General features: G+C 37.4%; 1 pseudogene; it reads left to right on the top strand.

Annotated features, from left to right (window-relative positions):
* The first annotated feature begins 276 nt into the window (after positions 1-276).
* Positions 277-4,799, top strand: LOC113354540 (annotated as a pseudogene).
* The last annotated feature ends 3,257 nt before the right edge of the window (positions 4,800-8,056 follow it).

The raw sequence follows: 8,056 nt of genomic DNA, 5'->3' as shown, positions 1-8,056 counted from the left end.
ATGGCTAAATACCAGTACTCTACTCACGGTGTATTCATTTTTGCCACAAGGTTGGAATTTTAGCACCCAATAAATAAAAGAGTATGCACATTTCTTTGAGGTCATAAAACTTCGTGGACGGCCTTAGACCCTGTGCCAAGTTGGGAGATTGTTGCACTTAAGCCAACATGTGGTACTTCTTTTTTTGAGTGTGACACTGACTAATACCGCTGCCAATAGAAAAAGAAGGGGTGAACTGGTAGCTTTTGTATCCTCCTTTGCTCCGAGTACTTTTATCCTTTCAAGGATTCCCACTTGAACCCGCCACACGACGAACTTTCTTCTTACAAGCTGTAGCCCCACACTCACAGTCAGAGAGAAAGGACATTTCAACGAAGAACAACGTCTTCATCACCGATTCACAAGGTTTTCAGGTGAAGTTCTAAAAGTTCCTATAGATGTTCAGCTGGTTTTTCTATTAAAATTGGGGTTTGGTTAAGCATTGGGTGAATTTTGATTCTGATTGTTACACACAAATAAAATCTGGGGATTTGAAAAGAAAATTCGGGTTTTGTGACCTTGATCAATCTGATTTTGGGGGTGCTTAGTATTTTGATACTGTTGCTTTATGGACACAAGAATTTCATTCATAGATGCTGGTTTTCTTTGCATTCAGTTAGTCTTAAGTTTCATTTTCTTTGTTTTATTCTTGAAATGGAACTTGTTATGTACTTATGTTGTTTGACTATATCTCTGAAAGACTGAATCTCAGTATTATGTTTATGCAAGTTATTTGAGATTTCCCCTGTGTGTGTATCTCTGTATAATGCAAGGAGACTGAATCTCTCTTGGTGTTAATGTTTATTGCAGGCTCGGAAGAAAGGTGTTAGAGCTCCAGTAGCAGCAAAGAACAAGAGTGTAAGTTGTAAATCTCTTAGTGTTAGTAATTTGCTTTAAAAATATATCCGTATTTTGTATCCCCATGTTTCCTTTTGCTTATCATGTATTAGTATCTTCATATCTTGTACAAAACAATGGTAGTGTTCTGTGATTACTGATTCGTGTTATGTATCTCCTATATGTAATATCAAACGCTTCTTAACAGGTGCATAACCACATACCATAGACTGCTGCCATTGTTTTTACTTCAACCTTTTGGTAGATAAGATAATTCTCAGAATTGGACGTATGAGTTGTTTTGGTAAACAACAGAAATTGAGTTTTGAGTATCAGCCTTTATGTTTTTGAGAACTATAAGTAAGGTAATTTTGTTGTAATGCCTGAAGAGTCGAACATTAAATGTAATTCATCCCTGAAGATCCTGGTGCTTCCCTCTTTCTAACTCGCTTTCTTCTATCTCCACTGCAAGTTTAAATTTCTCGGCTGCTCAAGAGTCATGATCAAGTAAAATGAACTCATTTCTCAGTTCGCCACAAATCTTTGTTGTCAACTGCAAGTCGATATATAAATTGTATTTGATCTTCATACACAAATCTTTTAGGTTTTCTTTCTTTTATGTTTTTTTTTTTAATTTCATTTCTATTTTTAAGTCGACTCAGTTAATCAGTTGATTTTTCAAGTTATGTTCAATCTTCTCTCTCAGTATGTCTCTTGATGAACTGTATAGAGGGTTTTAAGTAGTTTTTTCCTCAAAATTTAGGGGGGGTTTTCTGTGTTGTTCAAGCTTTCTAGAAGGGAGAGATATTAGATTAGTTGTTGGTAGCGACTAGAATATACGGATTTTGATATTTAATGTATATTTGTGCAACTTTTAGTTTTCTTGCTTCTGAAGTGTAAAGGCTGTAACTTAGTTTTTCTAATTGTATGGATACTGGACAGTCACTGGGGTTTAATTGTGAGAAGCTGTAACTTAGTCTTAGGGATTAGTTTTTTTTGTTTTCCGCCTTTATGTGGTTTAAGTTCTAAGGATGGAAGCATGGTGATTGAAGGTGAACATAACTTTCTTTGTTATTTCAGCTGTTGTGGTAGACAGTAATCAAGCTTATGTGAAGGTGGAAACCTGTGGAACGTTTGTTAAGCATTTTAAGATGGTATGTAAACTTGTTTTGCTTACTACTTGGTAACTAGTAAAATTCCACTCCATAAATCTTATCTTTCTCTATAAATAACAATGCAAATGAAATCTGATATGTTCAATTTTCAAGTTGATTTTGTTTGAGGAATCTGTCATACCATTTTCAATCCTGTTGTTTTATTCTAACTCACTGTTTTTGAATGAATCAGAGTGAATCCATGATCTCCTGCACCACTTCATGTAGGCCAATATTCGGTTCCACACATTTCAGGTTGGTCACACTACATCTTGAAGATTGTAACCTGATTATTGTTCATATAATGAATGTTTCCTACGATGGAGTCTGTACCTTAGTTCTACCATTTTCAAAGAGCGTGTTAACTACATCATAGTTAGGAACACCATATCCCCATTTGGTGTCTTATCTTCTTTTAGCCGAACCTAGATGAAGAATCATTCGTTTCTTCTCCCTGCTTGTATCAATTAAGTGAAGATTAGTTTATATGGTTTTTGTAGAATTCAAACTAAGAAGGCAGCGTTTTATACATGTTTTTGATTCTGGTTACTCAGTTACTAATATTAATTTGACTACCATAGACAGAGCTGTGTGGATCTCACACTCTCTTATTTTCTTGAATTACATGCTTCCTTCCTAATGTGCAATTTTGCGACGAGGAAACAATCATTGGATCGTAGTTGTGAAGTAAGTCACAGTTGAAGCAAGAACTTGCTTCTCAAATTGTACTTTTGTACTCATTGATTGTTCACTTGAAACTTCTGGCCTTTGCCAATTTTACTGCATCCCTTAATTTGTTGTCGTCGCCCTAAGAATTTTAGCCTTTGTTATTGTTGTCGTCCGTGTATATTTCTTCTAGTTCTCTTGTCCTGAATTTTTCTTGTGTTTGATAGGTGTTAGACTGACTTTTAGACAAGTCAATGAAGAAAAGGAAAAGGGGAGAAGCAGGGATGGTTTTTATACCTACTCCCAGTTATGTAACAGCGGTAAAATTCTTGAAACAACGACGTGAATGATGCTTTTGTGTGCCTATGGCAGCTGGTTGTTGTGTGTGCAGGAAGAAAGCTAAGTCTTGGTTGTGTGTTTTGCAGCTTTCCAGTGTTTTAATGGTTGATGCACTTCAGCCATTGACGGATGCAGTAAAGCAATACCTTACGGAACGATATATAAACATTACCGAGTGAGTTTTTTTACGTTACATGCATGCCACACCTTAACTTGGATCAACTGTTCTGTCCTGACAAAGAGTTATGAGATATGACTTTAGTTCTTCCATTAACATGGATCTATTAGAGCAAGTCTTATGCTGGAATCCAACCTATTCCAAGTGTGGAAAAACCATGGAATGTCAAGTCTAGTGGCTTTCAAGTTGGGGGTTTCGACAAAAAATCCAAGGAGGGTTCCATGGTTTGGTGGAAGGGTTCGTGGAATCCATCTAAACGTCAATAAGAATAGCACTAAACGCAAATAAGATTGGCGCTAAAAAAACGCCATTAAGAATTGCGTTTTTTTTTATCCGTAGATTTAAAATGAGTTGTTGAAATCTAACGGCTGAAAAAAAAAGCTTCATTCTTAATTGCATTTTTTTAACTCCATTCTTAATTGCATCTTTTTAGCTCCATTAAGAATAGCGTTTCTACTATTCCACCATTACACTTGCGCTTCCATCCACAGTTCCAAGTGTTGAGGTGGCGTGGAATATGGATCGATTCCACCATAAGACCTGCTCTTAGGATGCTTTTTTTTAAAAAGAAATTTATCGTTGGTCTCCAACAACAAACACATAATTTCATGTGCTGTTCTGTCTTACAAATCTAAGCAGGTTCTCGGAGGAGGTGCTGAACTTACCGTTGGCTGAGTTTGAGACAGTATTGTCCAGTGATGATCTTCAGTGTGCATCAGAAGATGTTGTTTACGATTTTGTGTTGAAGTGGGCAAAATTGCATTATCCGAAGAGAAGGGATAGGTGTGAGGTTCTTGGTTCACGTCTTGGTCATCTAATTTGTTTCCTTACATGACCTGCGGGAAACTAAAGAAGGTTCTCACCCGCAATGACTTTGACCATGATCTCATGCTGAAAGATGTCCTCGATGCTCTCTTTGTTAAGGCAGAAGCTGCACATACACAACGAACCCTAGCCACCGAGTTGTCTGCAATCACAAATCGTTGTTTTGTTGAACGAGCATACATATACAGACCAGTGAAAGTGGTGGAATTCGAGCTTCCACATCAGCAGTGTGTAGTTTATTTGGATCTTAAACATGACGAGTGTGTAAAACTGTTCCCATCTGGCCGAGTCGACTCACAAATATTCCATTTTGGTGGACAAGGTCTTTTCCTCTCAGCTCACTGCAACATGGACAAACAGAGCTCATTGAACTATTCTGGCCCGACTCTAGCAATGCAAGAGACGGGATCAGTTAGTTTTGCGGTATACTATGAATTTGCAGCTAGATCAAAACTATCTGAAGAGTACGTCACCAAGTTCAAAAGAGATTATACATTCACAGCCAGGATGGAAGTGGGATCTAGAAACCTATTTGCAATCCCATGGACAAATTTCACGGCGGAAGACAGTCTCTACTTTATCAAGGGAATGCTACACCTAAGAGCTGAAATAACATTCAAAAGCTGAATCTCTGGAGCGAGCTTGTCCCTTACCAGTAGGGATAGCCATTTGTCCCATCCAAACCCATCCCCGTGGGTACCCGTCCCTATTGAGTAGGATTTTACCCGTATAAACGGGGTTGGAGTTGGATATGGGTAATACCCGAAATTAGTGAAGCGGGATGGGGCGGGGATGGGATTCTAGATCCCCGCCCCATACCCGCCCCGTAAATTCTCATTTTACGATTTTATATTTTTATTAATTATTTATATTATATTTAAACTAAGATATTATATTATATTATATTATATTATAAAAGAAAAAAGGTAAAAGTATAAGATACTATTAATTATTTATATTATATTTAAACTAAGAAATTATATTATATTATAAAAGAAAAGGTAAAAGTATAAGATATCATTAATTATTTATATTATATTTAAACTAAGAAATTATGTTATATTATAAGAAAGATATTTGATAAGAAATAATTAAGAACTAAAATGAGTGATGCTCGTTTATATACCAATTTGTTTTTCTTTGCTTGTTTTACGATGAATTTATGAGTTTGAAATTTTAAATTATTATTATTATTATTGGTTGAACTTAGGTATTGCTTATTAACTTATCATATTTGAGCTTAATGTTATGGGTAACCCGTAAAAATCCCGCCCCGTACGGGTATTTTTCATACCCGCCCCGTCCCAGATCAAGCGGGTAATGGGGAGGGTGTGGGTTTTTTTTTTGAACGGGGCAGTGACTGGGATACAAGATCCCCGCCCCATGACCATCCCTACTTACCAGTCCCAGTCCTGCCAAAATGGCCAATAGAGATTAACAGTAATGAACGGGCGCTTCAGGTGCACATTCTGTGTCTATTATGTCACAATGATAGCAAAGATCGACCAGATTCAAAGATGGCTTATTCTACCAATCATAGAGATGGGATATGTGTTCTCGATAGTCGGCATATGCACCAAGTTGTTGTAATTGATGAAAGTAGTGTTTGTCGTGGTTTACGGATTGTCAAGCAACATTTACTTTTGGAGAGTTTGGCTATGTTTAGTAGTGATAAAGGAAGTGCATGTGTGTGGACAGGGAAATGGATGTATGAAGTCAGTTTAGAAACTGGTGGAGCACAGCTCGGTTGGGCTAGCCTTTCTTGTCCATTCACAGACCATAAAGGCGTCGGAGATGCTGAAGAGTCATGCATTTGATAAGGGAAGAGTTAGCAAATGGAATACTGACGCTGAGACATATAATCAATCATGGGTTGTTGGTTAATTGGATGTTGCATTGATTTAGACCAAGATGAGATTTCTTGCTACAGGAATGGTGTATCTCTTGGTATGGCATTTGACGGGGTCTGAATGATGGGTTCTAGACTTGGTTATTTTCCTGCAGTTACTCTTTTCCAGGGTGAGAGTTGAGATTATAACTTTGAGGCTCGGCCCTTTAAGTAAGGTATGTGCCTTTCATCCACCTCAATTTATGGACTTTCCTGAAATTCAGAAGATCAATTATCTACATATTTCCTCATAAAATTATGCATCTCAAAATACAATCTCATACAGTAGATATGCTCGTGAAACTGTGGAATTTAGTTTTGAACAGATACAGTAACATGAAGACTGTTCTGATATGCTTTTATTTTCTTGCATTATTATGTGATTGTGCATATGCCGGTGGATTTTAGCTCTTGAACTAAAATTTTGAAAGAGACGAGGGCCAAGTTTGGTGTGGAACAATGTCATAGGCTTAACCTGTTATCTCTTGCCTGATTTTGTTCTTGTGATAATCACATCCTACTTTAATCTCAGGGTCGTAATAATTCATGTGAATTCTCTGTGTAGATTGAGGAGACGAACCGGAGTCTTTGTGGCTTGGTCATCCAGTTCATGCCTCCTACTAAACCTCCTCTGTTACTTGGATCAGTATTTAGAACATTTTTACAGACTCACAGGGATGCAGAGCGTAACCTTTCACCTTATGTTGTTTCAAGCAATTCAGTACTTGTTTATGTGTACACGTGATCCTCCTTATCCAGTCTGAAAGTTTTGCTATAGGAGATATAGGTGGATGTACAAGGGAAGCAGAAACATAGGGGAGGGCGCCAGAGTTTTCCCATAAGCTTGTTGCTTAAAAGTCATTCTCATATGATCATTTGACGAGAAGAACGAGAAATGAAGCCTGGGAATGATTGTGGCTAGATATAGTGGCAAATTGAATTCACCATCCATGTTGACTAGTCAATTTTATTTAATTTTTGTCATCTCCCAAAAGATTTGCCATTATGCCTTCATCAATGAGAAGTAATTGGCAGATGTGAATACCATTGAATGTAGAAAATTGCCAACAGAATTTACCTCTTACATGTAGGGATCCCAAGAAACTAGTTTATAGTTGGCAGATATCACTTGGGAAGTTATATTTTGACTTTTTAGAAGTAAAAAAAATAGTTTCTGATCATAATTCCTGAATGATTTCCGACTGTAAAAAAAAGAAGAGGTTATTTCTTTTGTGAAACAAATTGTTTTTCTTCTTCCTTCTGATTTCTAATATCGACTTTTGTTTCTGGAGAATCAGAATCCCCTTCTGATGCCCAAAGAGGCTATTAATCGCGTCCATGATATAAACAACCAACGGATGGAAAATAAACGTCCATCCATGGCCGTTCAAGACGCTCTCTCACAAATCACAGTTGGCATTTACTGTCTGTACGTGGACAACTTGGGGAACCTGTACGGTCGCTCCAGATTATAAATAAAGAGTGTCAGAATTTCTCGACCGTTTAGTTTGATTTGATATGTCTCCCGCCCCAGACTGATTGGGTGCGACTGCTACTGAGAAAAGTTCAGTAATCATAAAGCACCAGAGGGCCCGGCTCAAAAGAAAATTAAAGGGGATTAAATGGTCCCAAAACCTATATTCAGTCAGTGTATATCCGCCTGGCCACTCCACATCACTTGTAAATTATGATGATGAAAAATTGCAAATTTTATCTCAATTATGGATAAGAAATCATACACACCAGACATGATATGTCCCAAAAGAAGAATGAGCTGAGAGAGACCTAAGGGACATTAAAATGGCAAAGAGAATTGAGAAATGAAAGCAAAGTTGCTCTGAATGTGGTCATGTATCTGCTTTTTCAGAAATAGAAATTGACCCCAGAGCTCATATATACAATATTATCTCTGTATCTGGAAAAATGATATTTTCATACTTCTTTTGGAACTAACTTTTGCATTTCCTTGAAAATAAAAATATCACTTTTTCTGATACAGATGTAGTATTGTACATCGTGAGCGAATATGCGCATGACACTAGTAGCTAGTGCAAAGGCAATGCTAGACAGGAGGGACTCCCCGGGTGGTCATATGCTAAAAAAAATTGATCCAAGTCAAAAAGGCCGGGC

This window comes from Papaver somniferum, chromosome 2 (assembly GCF_003573695.1).
Source record: "Papaver somniferum cultivar HN1 chromosome 2, ASM357369v1, whole genome shotgun sequence".
Classification (NCBI taxonomy): domain Eukaryota; kingdom Viridiplantae; phylum Streptophyta; class Magnoliopsida; order Ranunculales; family Papaveraceae; genus Papaver; species Papaver somniferum.
The sequence above is the reverse complement of the archived record's forward strand: the minus strand, read 5'-3'. Positions and strand labels throughout refer to the sequence as shown.